This window comes from Brachyhypopomus gauderio, unplaced genomic scaffold (genome assembly GCF_052324685.1).
Source record: "Brachyhypopomus gauderio isolate BG-103 unplaced genomic scaffold, BGAUD_0.2 sc862, whole genome shotgun sequence".
NCBI lineage: Eukaryota > Metazoa > Chordata > Actinopteri > Gymnotiformes > Hypopomidae > Brachyhypopomus > Brachyhypopomus gauderio.
The window spans coordinates 1-12,500 of NW_027507682.1; the positions used below are offsets into that span (position 1 = coordinate 1).

Sequence of the window (12,500 nt, forward strand, 5' to 3'; positions counted from 1 at the left end):
TGAGCTGCTTTGTTTTATTTATTTATTCATTTTGGCTGCTCCCTCACATGGACAGACAGACAGACAAATCAATAAATATATATACATATTATATATATATATATATATATATATATATATATATATACACACACACACACACACACACACACACACACACACACACACACACACACCAAATAAATAAATAAATACATTCATTCATTCATTAAAATAAAACAGGCTGATCATACCAAACAGCAACAAACTCTTTTTTTCACACAAGCTTAGGAAGGTGCACCGTTCCTGGAGGTACTGCAATACCAGGTCGATGCGTGGGGCGAACGGGGCAAGCCCCTGTTTCGCCTCCCTGTTCTAAAAATCCATTTAATATGAAGTCCTCGTATAGAGGACGTATCAGATATTAAACTGATAAGAACAGATACTACACTTGATCTTAGCCAAAAGGCCGAGAAGCGATAACCTGAAATGGGCGCTGGACCGGGCACCGGCCTCGCAGGCAGGGAGGCCTCCTCCGTGGCATACCCGCCCTTCCCCCCTCTTCCAGACACCCACCGAGCCACTCCCAGCCCCCGCCCTAAGTTTATACATTCTCGTTGTACGGATTGTTGCGGCCCCGCCCGGAGGCAGAGCGCTCCAAAAAATCACTTTGACTCTTTGACGTTCCCCTCCACGGAAATCTTTAGTAAAAGGCGAAAGATTTGTGCGTGAATGAAGAGAAACCCGAGCTATAGCCGTGTACGCTCAGGCGTCCCGCCACGCCAACAAAGAGCCTAGCTCGTTTGTTCGCGGTAACAAGGGAGGAGCCTGCGAGGCTGTGGCTTGCTTGTTGCAAACAACAGGGCTGGCAGGCAATGAGAGAGAGAGAGAAAACAGGAACAATTTCAAAAAAAAAAAAAAAAAAAAAAAAAAAAGAACAAAAACGGAGGGAAAACTGCAAACAGCCGAAAGGGGAGTGGCCTCCGCTCTCACTGCATTTGTGACCAGCTGACAATTGCAGGCAGACAGACAGAGACCACTCACCCCTTCATTCTTGCCTATTTAAGGAGTGGAGTGAGCTGCTTTGTTTTATTTATTTATTCATTTTGGCTGCTCCCTCACATGGACAGACAGACAGACAAATCAATAAATATATATACATATTATATATATATATATATATATATATATATATATATATACACACACACACACACACACACACACACACACACACACACACACACACACCAAATAAATAAATAAATACATTCATTCATTCATTAAAATAAAACAGGCTGATCATACCAAACAGCAACAAACTCTTTTTTTCACACAAGCTTAGGAAGGTGCACCGTTCCTGGAGGTACTGCAATACCAGGTCGATGCGTGGGGCGAACGGGGCAAGCCCCTGTTTCGCCTCCCTGTTCTAAAAATCCATTTAATATGAAGTCCTCGTATAGAGGACGTATCAGATATTAAACTGATAAGAACAGATACTACACTTGATCTTAGCCAAAAGGCCGAGAAGCGATAACCTGAAATGGGCGCTGGACCGGCGCACCGGCCTCGCAGGCAGGGAGGCCTCCTCCGTGGCATACCCGCCCTTCCCCCCTCTTCCAGACACCCACCGAGCCACTCCCAGCCCCCGCCCTAAGTTTATACATTCTCGTTGTACGGATTGTTGCGGCCCCGCCCGGAGGCAGAGCGCTCCAAAAAATCACTTTGACTCTTTGACGTTCCCCTCCACGGAAATCTTTAGTAAAAGGCGAAAGATTTGTGCGTGAATGAAGAGAAACCCGAGCTATAGCCGTGTACGCTCAGGCGTCCCGCCACGCCAACAAAGAGCCTAGCTCGTTTGTTCGCGGTAACAAGGGAGGAGCCTGCGAGGCTGTGGCTTGCTTGTTGCAAACAACAGGGCTGGCAGGCAATGAGAGAGAGAGAGAAAACAGGAACAATTTCAAAAAAAAAAAAAAAAAAAAAAAAAAAAGAACAAAAACGGAGGGAAAACTGCAAACAGCCGAAAGGGGAGTGGCCTCCGCTCTCACTGCATTTGTGACCAGCTGACAATTGCAGGCAGACAGACAGAGACCACTCACCCCTTCATTCTTGCCTATTTAAGGAGTGGAGTGAGCTGCTTTGTTTTATTTATTTATTCATTTTGGCTGCTCCCTCACATGGACAGACAGACAGACAAATCAATAAATATATATACATATTATATATATATATATATATATATATATATATATATATACACACACACACACACACACACACACACACACACACACACACACACACACACCAAATAAATAAATAAATACATTCATTCATTCATTAAAATAAAACAGGCTGATCATACCAAACAGCAACAAACTCTTTTTTTCACACAAGCTTAGGAAGGTGCACCGTTCCTGGAGGTACTGCAATACCAGGTCGATGCGTGGGGCGAACGGGGCAAGCCCCTGTTTCGCCTCCCTGTTCTAAAAATCCATTTAATATGAAGTCCTCGTATAGAGGACGTATCAGATATTAAACTGATAAGAACAGATACTACACTTGATCTTAGCCAAAAGGCCGAGAAGCGATAACCTGAAATGGGCGCTGGACCGGGCACCGGCCTCGCAGGCAGGGAGGCCTCCTCCGTGGCATACCCGCCCTTCCCCCCTCTTCCAGACACCCACCGAGCCACTCCCAGCCCCCGCCCTAAGTTTATACATTCTCGTTGTACGGATTGTTGCGGCCCCGCCCGGAGGCAGAGCGCTCCAAAAAATCACTTTGACTCTTTGACGTTCCCCTCCACGGAAATCTTTAGTAAAAGGCGAAAGATTTGTGCGTGAATGAAGAGAAACCCGAGCTATAGCCGTGTACGCTCAGGCGTCCCGCCACGCCAACAAAGAGCCTAGCTCGTTTGTTCGCGGTAACAAGGGAGGAGCCTGCGAGGCTGTGGCTTGCTTGTTGCAAACAACAGGGCTGGCAGGCAATGAGAGAGAGAGAGAAAACAGGAACAATTTCAAAAAAAAAAAAAAAAAAAAAAAAAAAAGAACAAAAACGGAGGGAAAACTGCAAACAGCCGAAAGGGGAGTGGCCTCCGCTCTCACTGCATTTGTGACCAGCTGACAATTGCAGGCAGACAGACAGAGACCACTCACCCCTTCATTCTTGCCTATTTAAGGAGTGGAGTGAGCTGCTTTGTTTTATTTATTTATTCATTTTGGCTGCTCCCTCACATGGACAGACAGACAGACAAATCAATAAATATATATACATATTATATATATATATATATATATATATATATATATATATACACACACACACACACACACACACACACACACACACACACACACACACACACCAAATAAATAAATAAATACATTCATTCATTCATTAAAATAAAACAGGCTGATCATACCAAACAGCAACAAACTCTTTTTTTCACACAAGCTTAGGAAGGTGCACCGTTCCTGGAGGTACTGCAATACCAGGTCGATGCGTGGGGCGAACGGGGCAAGCCCCTGTTTCGCCTCCCTGTTCTAAAAATCCATTTAATATGAAGTCCTCGTATAGAGGACGTATCAGATATTAAACTGATAAGAACAGATACTACACTTGATCTTAGCCAAAAGGCCGAGAAGCGATAACCTGAAATGGGCGCTGGACCGGGCACCGGCCTCGCAGGCAGGGAGGCCTCCTCCGTGGCATACCCGCCCTTCCCCCCTCTTCCAGACACCCACCGAGCCACTCCCAGCCCCCGCCCTAAGTTTATACATTCTCGTTGTACGGATTGTTGCGGCCCCGCCCGGAGGCAGAGCGCTCCAAAAAATCACTTTGACTCTTTGACGTTCCCCTCCACGGAAATCTTTAGTAAAAGGCGAAAGATTTGTGCGTGAATGAAGAGAAACCCGAGCTATAGCCGTGTACGCTCAGGCGTCCCGCCACGCCAACAAAGAGCCTAGCTCGTTTGTTCGCGGTAACAAGGGAGGAGCCTGCGAGGCTGTGGCTTGCTTGTTGCAAACAACAGGGCTGGCAGGCAATGAGAGAGAGAGAGAAAACAGGAACAATTTCAAAAAAAAAAAAAAAAAAAAAAAAAAAAGAACAAAAACGGAGGGAAAACTGCAAACAGCCGAAAGGGGAGTGGCCTCCGCTCTCACTGCATTTGTGACCAGCTGACAATTGCAGGCAGACAGACAGAGACCACTCACCCCTTCATTCTTGCCTATTTAAGGAGTGGAGTGAGCTGCTTTGTTTTATTTATTTATTCATTTTGGCTGCTCCCTCACATGGACAGACAGACAGACAAATCAATAAATATATATACATATTATATATATATATATATATATATATATATATATATATACACACACACACACACACACACACACACACACACACACACACACACACACACCAAATAAATAAATAAATACATTCATTCATTCATTAAAATAAAACAGGCTGATCATACCAAACAGCAACAAACTCTTTTTTTCACACAAGCTTAGGAAGGTGCACCGTTCCTGGAGGTACTGCAATACCAGGTCGATGCGTGGGGCGAACGGGGCAAGCCCCTGTTTCGCCTCCCTGTTCTAAAAATCCATTTAATATGAAGTCCTCGTATAGAGGACGTATCAGATATTAAACTGATAAGAACAGATACTACACTTGATCTTAGCCAAAAGGCCGAGAAGCGATAACCTGAAATGGGCGCTGGACCGGGCACCGGCCTCGCAGGCAGGGAGGCCTCCTCCGTGGCATACCCGCCCTTCCCCCCTCTTCCAGACACCCACCGAGCCACTCCCAGCCCCCGCCCTAAGTTTATACATTCTCGTTGTACGGATTGTTGCGGCCCCGCCCGGAGGCAGAGCGCTCCAAAAAATCACTTTGACTCTTTGACGTTCCCCTCCACGGAAATCTTTAGTAAAAGGCGAAAGATTTGTGCGTGAATGAAGAGAAACCCGAGCTATAGCCGTGTACGCTCAGGCGTCCCGCCACGCCAACAAAGAGCCTAGCTCGTTTGTTCGCGGTAACAAGGGAGGAGCCTGCGAGGCTGTGGCTTGCTTGTTGCAAACAACAGGGCTGGCAGGCAATGAGAGAGAGAGAGAAAACAGGAACAATTTCAAAAAAAAAAAAAAAAAAAAAAAAAAAAGAACAAAAACGGAGGGAAAACTGCAAACAGCCGAAAGGGGAGTGGCCTCCGCTCTCACTGCATTTGTGACCAGCTGACAATTGCAGGCAGACAGACAGAGACCACTCACCCCTTCATTCTTGCCTATTTAAGGAGTGGAGTGAGCTGCTTTGTTTTATTTATTTATTCATTTTGGCTGCTCCCTCACATGGACAGACAGACAGACAAATCAATAAATATATATACATATTATATATATATATATATATATATATATATATATATATACACACACACACACACACACACACACACACACACACACACACACACACACCAAATAAATAAATAAATACATTCATTCATTCATTAAAATAAAACAGGCTGATCATACCAAACAGCAACAAACTCTTTTTTTCACACAAGCTTAGGAAGGTGCACCGTTCCTGGAGGTACTGCAATACCAGGTCGATGCGTGGGGCGAACGGGGCAAGCCCCTGTTTCGCCTCCCTGTTCTAAAAATCCATTTAATATGAAGTCCTCGTATAGAGGACGTATCAGATATTAAACTGATAAGAACAGATACTACACTTGATCTTAGCCAAAAGGCCGAGAAGCGATAACCTGAAATGGGCGCTGGACCGGGCACCGGCCTCGCAGGCAGGGAGGCCTCCTCCGTGGCATACCCGCCCTTCCCCCCTCTTCCAGACACCCACCGAGCCACTCCCAGCCCCCGCCCTAAGTTTATACATTCTCGTTGTACGGATTGTTGCGGCCCCGCCCGGAGGCAGAGCGCTCCAAAAAATCACTTTGACTCTTTGACGTTCCCCTCCACGGAAATCTTTAGTAAAAGGCGAAAGATTTGTGCGTGAATGAAGAGAAACCCGAGCTATAGCCGTGTACGCTCAGGCGTCCCGCCACGCCAACAAAGAGCCTAGCTCGTTTGTTCGCGGTAACAAGGGAGGAGCCTGCGAGGCTGTGGCTTGCTTGTTGCAAACAACAGGGCTGGCAGGCAATGAGAGAGAGAGAGAAAACAGGAACAATTTCAAAAAAAAAAAAAAAAAAAAAAAAAAAAGAACAAAAACGGAGGGAAAACTGCAAACAGCCGAAAGGGGAGTGGCCTCCGCTCTCACTGCATTTGTGACCAGCTGACAATTGCAGGCAGACAGACAGAGACCACTCACCCCTTCATTCTTGCCTATTTAAGGAGTGGAGTGAGCTGCTTTGTTTTATTTATTTATTCATTTTGGCTGCTCCCTCACATGGACAGACAGACAGACAAATCAATAAATATATATACATATTATATATATATATATATATATATATATATATATATATACACACACACACACACACACACACACACACACACACACACACACACACACACCAAATAAATAAATAAATACATTCATTCATTCATTAAAATAAAACAGGCTGATCATACCAAACAGCAACAAACTCTTTTTTTCACACAAGCTTAGGAAGGTGCACCGTTCCTGGAGGTACTGCAATACCAGGTCGATGCGTGGGGCGAACGGGGCAAGCCCCTGTTTCGCCTCCCTGTTCTAAAAATCCATTTAATATGAAGTCCTCGTATAGAGGACGTATCAGATATTAAACTGATAAGAACAGATACTACACTTGATCTTAGCCAAAAGGCCGAGAAGCGATAACCTGAAATGGGCGCTGGACCGGGCACCGGCCTCGCAGGCAGGGAGGCCTCCTCCGTGGCATACCCGCCCTTCCCCCCTCTTCCAGACACCCACCGAGCCACTCCCAGCCCCCGCCCTAAGTTTATACATTCTCGTTGTACGGATTGTTGCGGCCCCGCCCGGAGGCAGAGCGCTCCAAAAAATCACTTTGACTCTTTGACGTTCCCCTCCACGGAAATCTTTAGTAAAAGGCGAAAGATTTGTGCGTGAATGAAGAGAAACCCGAGCTATAGCCGTGTACGCTCAGGCGTCCCGCCACGCCAACAAAGAGCCTAGCTCGTTTGTTCGCGGTAACAAGGGAGGAGCCTGCGAGGCTGTGGCTTGCTTGTTGCAAACAACAGGGCTGGCAGGCAATGAGAGAGAGAGAGAAAACAGGAACAATTTCAAAAAAAAAAAAAAAAAAAAAAAAAAAAGAACAAAAACGGAGGGAAAACTGCAAACAGCCGAAAGGGGAGTGGCCTCCGCTCTCACTGCATTTGTGACCAGCTGACAATTGCAGGCAGACAGACAGAGACCACTCACCCCTTCATTCTTGCCTATTTAAGGAGTGGAGTGAGCTGCTTTGTTTTATTTATTTATTCATTTTGGCTGCTCCCTCACATGGACAGACAGACAGACAAATCAATAAATATATATACATATTATATATATATATATATATATATATATATATATATATACACACACACACACACACACACACACACACACACACACACACACACACACCAAATAAATAAATAAATACATTCATTCATTCATTAAAATAAAACAGGCTGATCATACCAAACAGCAACAAACTCTTTTTTTCACACAAGCTTAGGAAGGTGCACCGTTCCTGGAGGTACTGCAATACCAGGTCGATGCGTGGGGCGAACGGGGCAAGCCCCTGTTTCGCCTCCCTGTTCTAAAAATCCATTTAATATGAAGTCCTCGTATAGAGGACGTATCAGATATTAAACTGATAAGAACAGATACTACACTTGATCTTAGCCAAAAGGCCGAGAAGCGATAACCTGAAATGGGCGCTGGACCGGGCACCGGCCTCGCAGGCAGGGAGGCCTCCTCCGTGGCATACCCGCCCTTCCCCCCTCTTCCAGACACCCACCGAGCCACTCCCAGCCCCCGCCCTAAGTTTATACATTCTCGTTGTACGGATTGTTGCGGCCCCGCCCGGAGGCAGAGCGCTCCAAAAAATCACTTTGACTCTTTGACGTTCCCCTCCACGGAAATCTTTAGTAAAAGGCGAAAGATTTGTGCGTGAATGAAGAGAAACCCGAGCTATAGCCGTGTACGCTCAGGCGTCCCGCCACGCCAACAAAGAGCCTAGCTCGTTTGTTCGCGGTAACAAGGGAGGAGCCTGCGAGGCTGTGGCTTGCTTGTTGCAAACAACAGGGCTGGCAGGCAATGAGAGAGAGAGAGAAAACAGGAACAATTTCAAAAAAAAAAAAAAAAAAAAAAAAAAAAGAACAAAAACGGAGGGAAAACTGCAAACAGCCGAAAGGGGAGTGGCCTCCGCTCTCACTGCATTTGTGACCAGCTGACAATTGCAGGCAGACAGACAGAGACCACTCACCCCTTCATTCTTGCCTATTTAAGGAGTGGAGTGAGCTGCTTTGTTTTATTTATTTATTCATTTTGGCTGCTCCCTCACATGGACAGACAGACAGACAAATCAATAAATATATATACATATTATATATATATATATATATATATATATATATATATATACACACACACACACACACACACACACACACACACACACACACACACACACCAAATAAATAAATAAATACATTCATTCATTCATTAAAATAAAACAGGCTGATCATACCAAACAGCAACAAACTCTTTTTTTCACACAAGCTTAGGAAGGTGCACCGTTCCTGGAGGTACTGCAATACCAGGTCGATGCGTGGGGCGAACGGGGCAAGCCCCTGTTTCGCCTCCCTGTTCTAAAAATCCATTTAATATGAAGTCCTCGTATAGAGGACGTATCAGATATTAAACTGATAAGAACAGATACTACACTTGATCTTAGCCAAAAGGCCGAGAAGCGATAACCTGAAATGGGCGCTGGACCGGGCACCGGCCTCGCAGGCAGGGAGGCCTCCTCCGTGGCATACCCGCCCTTCCCCCCTCTTCCAGACACCCACCGAGCCACTCCCAGCCCCCGCCCTAAGTTTATACATTCTCGTTGTACGGATTGTTGCGGCCCCGCCCGGAGGCAGAGCGCTCCAAAAAATCACTTTGACTCTTTGACGTTCCCCTCCACGGAAATCTTTAGTAAAAGGCGAAAGATTTGTGCGTGAATGAAGAGAAACCCGAGCTATAGCCGTGTACGCTCAGGCGTCCCGCCACGCCAACAAAGAGCCTAGCTCGTTTGTTCGCGGTAACAAGGGAGGAGCCTGCGAGGCTGTGGCTTGCTTGTTGCAAACAACAGGGCTGGCAGGCAATGAGAGAGAGAGAGAAAACAGGAACAATTTCAAAAAAAAAAAAAAAAAAAAAAAAAAAAGAACAAAAACGGAGGGAAAACTGCAAACAGCCGAAAGGGGAGTGGCCTCCGCTCTCACTGCATTTGTGACCAGCTGACAATTGCAGGCAGACAGACAGAGACCACTCACCCCTTCATTCTTGCCTATTTAAGGAGTGGAGTGAGCTGCTTTGTTTTATTTATTTATTCATTTTGGCTGCTCCCTCACATGGACAGACAGACAGACAAATCAATAAATATATATACATATTATATATATATATATATATATATATATATATATATATATACACACACACACACACACACACACACACACACACACACACACACACACACACCAAATAAATAAATAAATACATTCATTCATTCATTAAAATAAAACAGGCTGATCATACCAAACAGCAACAAACTCTTTTTTTCACACAAGCTTAGGAAGGTGCACCGTTCCTGGAGGTACTGCAATACCAGGTCGATGCGTGGGGCGAACGGGGCAAGCCCCTGTTTCGCCTCCCTGTTCTAAAAATCCATTTAATATGAAGTCCTCGTATAGAGGACGTATCAGATATTAAACTGATAAGAACAGATACTACACTTGATCTTAGCCAAAAGGCCGAGAAGCGATAACCTGAAATGGGCGCTGGACCGGGCACCGGCCTCGCAGGCAGGGAGGCCTCCTCCGTGGCATACCCGCCCTTCCCCCCTCTTCCAGACACCCACCGAGCCACTCCCAGCCCCCGCCCTAAGTTTATACATTCTCGTTGTACGGATTGTTGCGGCCCCGCCCGGAGGCAGAGCGCTCCAAAAAATCACTTTGACTCTTTGACGTTCCCCTCCACGGAAATCTTTAGTAAAAGGCGAAAGATTTGTGCGTGAATGAAGAGAAACCCGAGCTATAGCCGTGTACGCTCAGGCGTCCCGCCACGCCAACAAAGAGCCTAGCTCGTTTGTTCGCGGTAACAAGGGAGGAGCCTGCGAGGCTGTGGCTTGCTTGTTGCAAACAACAGGGCTGGCAGGCAATGAGAGAGAGAGAGAAAACAGGAACAATTTCAAAAAAAAAAAAAAAAAAAAAAAAAAAAGAACAAAAACGGAGGGAAAACTGCAAACAGCCGAAAGGGGAGTGGCCTCCGCTCTCACTGCATTTGTGACCAGCTGACAATTGCAGGCAGACAGACAGAGACCACTCACCCCTTCATTCTTGCCTATTTAAGGAGTGGAGTGAGCTGCTTTGTTTTATTTATTTATTCATTTTGGCTGCTCCCTCACATGGACAGACAGACAGACAAATCAATAAATATATATACATATTATATATATATATATATATATATATATATATATATATACACACACACACACACACACACACACACACACACACACACACACACACACCAAATAAATAAATAAATACATTCATTCATTCATTAAAATAAAACAGGCTGATCATACCAAACAGCAACAAACTCTTTTTTTCACACAAGCTTAGGAAGGTGCACCGTTCCTGGAGGTACTGCAATACCAGGTCGATGCGTGGGGCGAACGGGGCAAGCCCCTGTTTCGCCTCCCTGTTCTAAAAATCCATTTAATATGAAGTCCTCGTATAGAGGACGTATCAGATATTAAACTGATAAGAACAGATACTACACTTGATCTTAGCCAAAAGGCCGAGAAGCGATAACCTGAAATGGGCGCTGGACCGGGCACCGGCCTCGCAGGCAGGGAGGCCTCCTCCGTGGCATACCCGCCCTTCCCCCCTCTTCCAGACACCCACCGAGCCACTCCCAGCCCCCGCCCTAAGTTTATACATTCTCGTTGTACGGATTGTTGCGGCCCCGCCCGGAGGCAGAGCGCTCCAAAAAATCACTTTGACTCTTTGACGTTCCCCTCCACGGAAATCTTTAGTAAAAGGCGAAAGATTTGTGCGTGAATGAAGAGAAACCCGAGCTATAGCCGTGTACGCTCAGGCGTCCCGCCACGCCAACAAAGAGCCTAGCTCGTTTGTTCGCGGTAACAAGGGAGGAGCCTGCGAGGCTGTGGCTTGCTTGTTGCAAACAACAGGGCTGGCAGGCAATGAGAGAGAGAGAGAAAACAGGAACAATTTCAAAAAAAAAAAAAAAAAAAAAAAAAAAAAGAACAAAAACGGAGGGAAAACTGCAAACAGCCGAAAGGGGAGTGGCCTCCGCTCTCACTGCATTTGTGACCAGCTGACAATTGCAGGCAGACAGACAGAGACCACTCACCCCTTCATTCTTGCCTATTTAAGGAGTGGAGTGAGCTGCTTTGTTTTATTTATTTATTCATTTTGGCTGCTCCCTCACATGGACAGACAGACAGACAAATCAATAAATATATATACATATTATATATATATATATATATATATATATATATATATATACACACACACACACACACACACACACACACACACACACACACACACACACACCAAATAAATAAATAAATACATTCATTCATTCATTAAAATAAAACAGGCTGATCATACCAAACAGCAACAAACTCTTTTTTTCACACAAGCTTAGGAAGGTGCACCGTTCCTGGAGGTACTGCAATACCAGGTCGATGCGTGGGGCGAACGGGGCAAGCCCCTGTTTCGCCTCCCTGTTCTAAAAATCCATTTAATATGAAGTCCTCGTATAGAGGACGTATCAGATATTAAACTGATAAGAACAGATACTACACTTGATCTTAGCCAAAAGGCCGAGAAGCGATAACCTGAAATGGGCGCTGGACCGGGCACCGGCCTCGCAGGCAGGGAGGCCTCCTCCGTGGCATACCCGCCCTTCCCCCCTCTTCCAGACACCCACCGAGCCACTCCCAGCCCCCGCCCTAAGTTTATACATTCTCGTTGTACGGATTGTTGCGGCCCCGCCCGGAGGCAGAGCGCTCCAAAAAATCACTTTGACTCTTTGACGTTCCCCTCCACGGAAATCTTTAGTAAAAGGCGAAAGATTTGTGCGTGAATGAAGAGAAACCCGAGCTATAGCCGTGTACGCTCAGGCGTCCCGCCACGCCAACAAAGAGCCTAGCTCGTTTGTTCGCGGTAACAAGGGAGGAGCCTGCGAGGCTGTGGCTTGCTTGTTGCAAACAACAGGGCTGGCAGGCAATGAGAGAGAGAGAGAAAACAGGAACAATTTCAAAA

The 12,500-nt window shown here is 45.8% G+C and overlaps 24 non-coding genes across 24 annotated transcripts; all 24 read right to left on the reverse strand.

Annotated features, from left to right (window-relative positions):
* Window positions 1-269: 269 nt before the first annotated feature.
* LOC143508253 (U2 spliceosomal RNA) lies at window positions 270-460 on the reverse strand. Its single transcript, XR_013129261.1, has one exon. It is a non-coding gene; the product is annotated as a U2 spliceosomal RNA (small nuclear RNA).
* A 152-nt stretch (window positions 461-612) lies between these two features.
* Window positions 613-731, reverse strand: LOC143508269 (U5 spliceosomal RNA). The gene has a single exon (XR_013129276.1). It is a non-coding gene; the product is annotated as a U5 spliceosomal RNA (small nuclear RNA).
* Window positions 732-1,323: 592 nt separating this feature from the next.
* LOC143508265 (U2 spliceosomal RNA) lies at window positions 1,324-1,514 on the reverse strand. Its single transcript, XR_013129272.1, has one exon. It is a non-coding gene; the product is annotated as a U2 spliceosomal RNA (small nuclear RNA).
* A 153-nt stretch (window positions 1,515-1,667) lies between these two features.
* LOC143508270 (U5 spliceosomal RNA) lies at window positions 1,668-1,786 on the reverse strand. Its single transcript, XR_013129277.1, has one exon. It is a non-coding gene; the product is annotated as a U5 spliceosomal RNA (small nuclear RNA).
* Window positions 1,787-2,380: 594 nt separating this feature from the next.
* Window positions 2,381-2,571, reverse strand: LOC143508276 (U2 spliceosomal RNA). Its single transcript, XR_013129283.1, has one exon. It is a non-coding gene; the product is annotated as a U2 spliceosomal RNA (small nuclear RNA).
* A 152-nt stretch (window positions 2,572-2,723) lies between these two features.
* Window positions 2,724-2,842, reverse strand: LOC143508271 (U5 spliceosomal RNA). Its single transcript, XR_013129278.1, has one exon. It is a non-coding gene; the product is annotated as a U5 spliceosomal RNA (small nuclear RNA).
* Window positions 2,843-3,436: 594 nt separating this feature from the next.
* On the reverse strand, window positions 3,437-3,627 carry LOC143508287 (U2 spliceosomal RNA). The gene has a single exon (XR_013129294.1). It is a non-coding gene; the product is annotated as a U2 spliceosomal RNA (small nuclear RNA).
* Window positions 3,628-3,779: 152 nt separating this feature from the next.
* Window positions 3,780-3,898, reverse strand: LOC143508272 (U5 spliceosomal RNA). The gene has a single exon (XR_013129279.1). It is a non-coding gene; the product is annotated as a U5 spliceosomal RNA (small nuclear RNA).
* Window positions 3,899-4,492: 594 nt separating this feature from the next.
* Window positions 4,493-4,683, reverse strand: LOC143508289 (U2 spliceosomal RNA). The gene has a single exon (XR_013129296.1). It is a non-coding gene; the product is annotated as a U2 spliceosomal RNA (small nuclear RNA).
* Window positions 4,684-4,835: 152 nt separating this feature from the next.
* On the reverse strand, window positions 4,836-4,954 carry LOC143508273 (U5 spliceosomal RNA). The gene has a single exon (XR_013129280.1). It is a non-coding gene; the product is annotated as a U5 spliceosomal RNA (small nuclear RNA).
* Window positions 4,955-5,546: 592 nt separating this feature from the next.
* LOC143508254 (U2 spliceosomal RNA) lies at window positions 5,547-5,737 on the reverse strand. Its single transcript, XR_013129262.1, has one exon. It is a non-coding gene; the product is annotated as a U2 spliceosomal RNA (small nuclear RNA).
* A 152-nt stretch (window positions 5,738-5,889) lies between these two features.
* LOC143508274 (U5 spliceosomal RNA) lies at window positions 5,890-6,008 on the reverse strand. The gene has a single exon (XR_013129281.1). It is a non-coding gene; the product is annotated as a U5 spliceosomal RNA (small nuclear RNA).
* A 594-nt stretch (window positions 6,009-6,602) lies between these two features.
* Window positions 6,603-6,793, reverse strand: LOC143508256 (U2 spliceosomal RNA). The gene has a single exon (XR_013129263.1). It is a non-coding gene; the product is annotated as a U2 spliceosomal RNA (small nuclear RNA).
* Window positions 6,794-6,945: 152 nt separating this feature from the next.
* LOC143508275 (U5 spliceosomal RNA) lies at window positions 6,946-7,064 on the reverse strand. The gene has a single exon (XR_013129282.1). It is a non-coding gene; the product is annotated as a U5 spliceosomal RNA (small nuclear RNA).
* Window positions 7,065-7,656: 592 nt separating this feature from the next.
* On the reverse strand, window positions 7,657-7,847 carry LOC143508257 (U2 spliceosomal RNA). The gene has a single exon (XR_013129264.1). It is a non-coding gene; the product is annotated as a U2 spliceosomal RNA (small nuclear RNA).
* A 152-nt stretch (window positions 7,848-7,999) lies between these two features.
* On the reverse strand, window positions 8,000-8,118 carry LOC143508277 (U5 spliceosomal RNA). Its single transcript, XR_013129284.1, has one exon. It is a non-coding gene; the product is annotated as a U5 spliceosomal RNA (small nuclear RNA).
* A 592-nt stretch (window positions 8,119-8,710) lies between these two features.
* Window positions 8,711-8,901, reverse strand: LOC143508258 (U2 spliceosomal RNA). The gene has a single exon (XR_013129265.1). It is a non-coding gene; the product is annotated as a U2 spliceosomal RNA (small nuclear RNA).
* Window positions 8,902-9,053: 152 nt separating this feature from the next.
* Window positions 9,054-9,172, reverse strand: LOC143508278 (U5 spliceosomal RNA). The gene has a single exon (XR_013129285.1). It is a non-coding gene; the product is annotated as a U5 spliceosomal RNA (small nuclear RNA).
* Window positions 9,173-9,768: 596 nt separating this feature from the next.
* Window positions 9,769-9,959, reverse strand: LOC143508259 (U2 spliceosomal RNA). Its single transcript, XR_013129266.1, has one exon. It is a non-coding gene; the product is annotated as a U2 spliceosomal RNA (small nuclear RNA).
* Window positions 9,960-10,111: 152 nt separating this feature from the next.
* On the reverse strand, window positions 10,112-10,230 carry LOC143508279 (U5 spliceosomal RNA). The gene has a single exon (XR_013129286.1). It is a non-coding gene; the product is annotated as a U5 spliceosomal RNA (small nuclear RNA).
* A 592-nt stretch (window positions 10,231-10,822) lies between these two features.
* On the reverse strand, window positions 10,823-11,013 carry LOC143508260 (U2 spliceosomal RNA). Its single transcript, XR_013129267.1, has one exon. It is a non-coding gene; the product is annotated as a U2 spliceosomal RNA (small nuclear RNA).
* A 152-nt stretch (window positions 11,014-11,165) lies between these two features.
* On the reverse strand, window positions 11,166-11,284 carry LOC143508280 (U5 spliceosomal RNA). The gene has a single exon (XR_013129287.1). It is a non-coding gene; the product is annotated as a U5 spliceosomal RNA (small nuclear RNA).
* A 595-nt stretch (window positions 11,285-11,879) lies between these two features.
* On the reverse strand, window positions 11,880-12,070 carry LOC143508261 (U2 spliceosomal RNA). Its single transcript, XR_013129268.1, has one exon. It is a non-coding gene; the product is annotated as a U2 spliceosomal RNA (small nuclear RNA).
* A 152-nt stretch (window positions 12,071-12,222) lies between these two features.
* LOC143508281 (U5 spliceosomal RNA) lies at window positions 12,223-12,341 on the reverse strand. The gene has a single exon (XR_013129288.1). It is a non-coding gene; the product is annotated as a U5 spliceosomal RNA (small nuclear RNA).
* Between the last annotated feature and the right edge of the window lie 159 nt (window positions 12,342-12,500).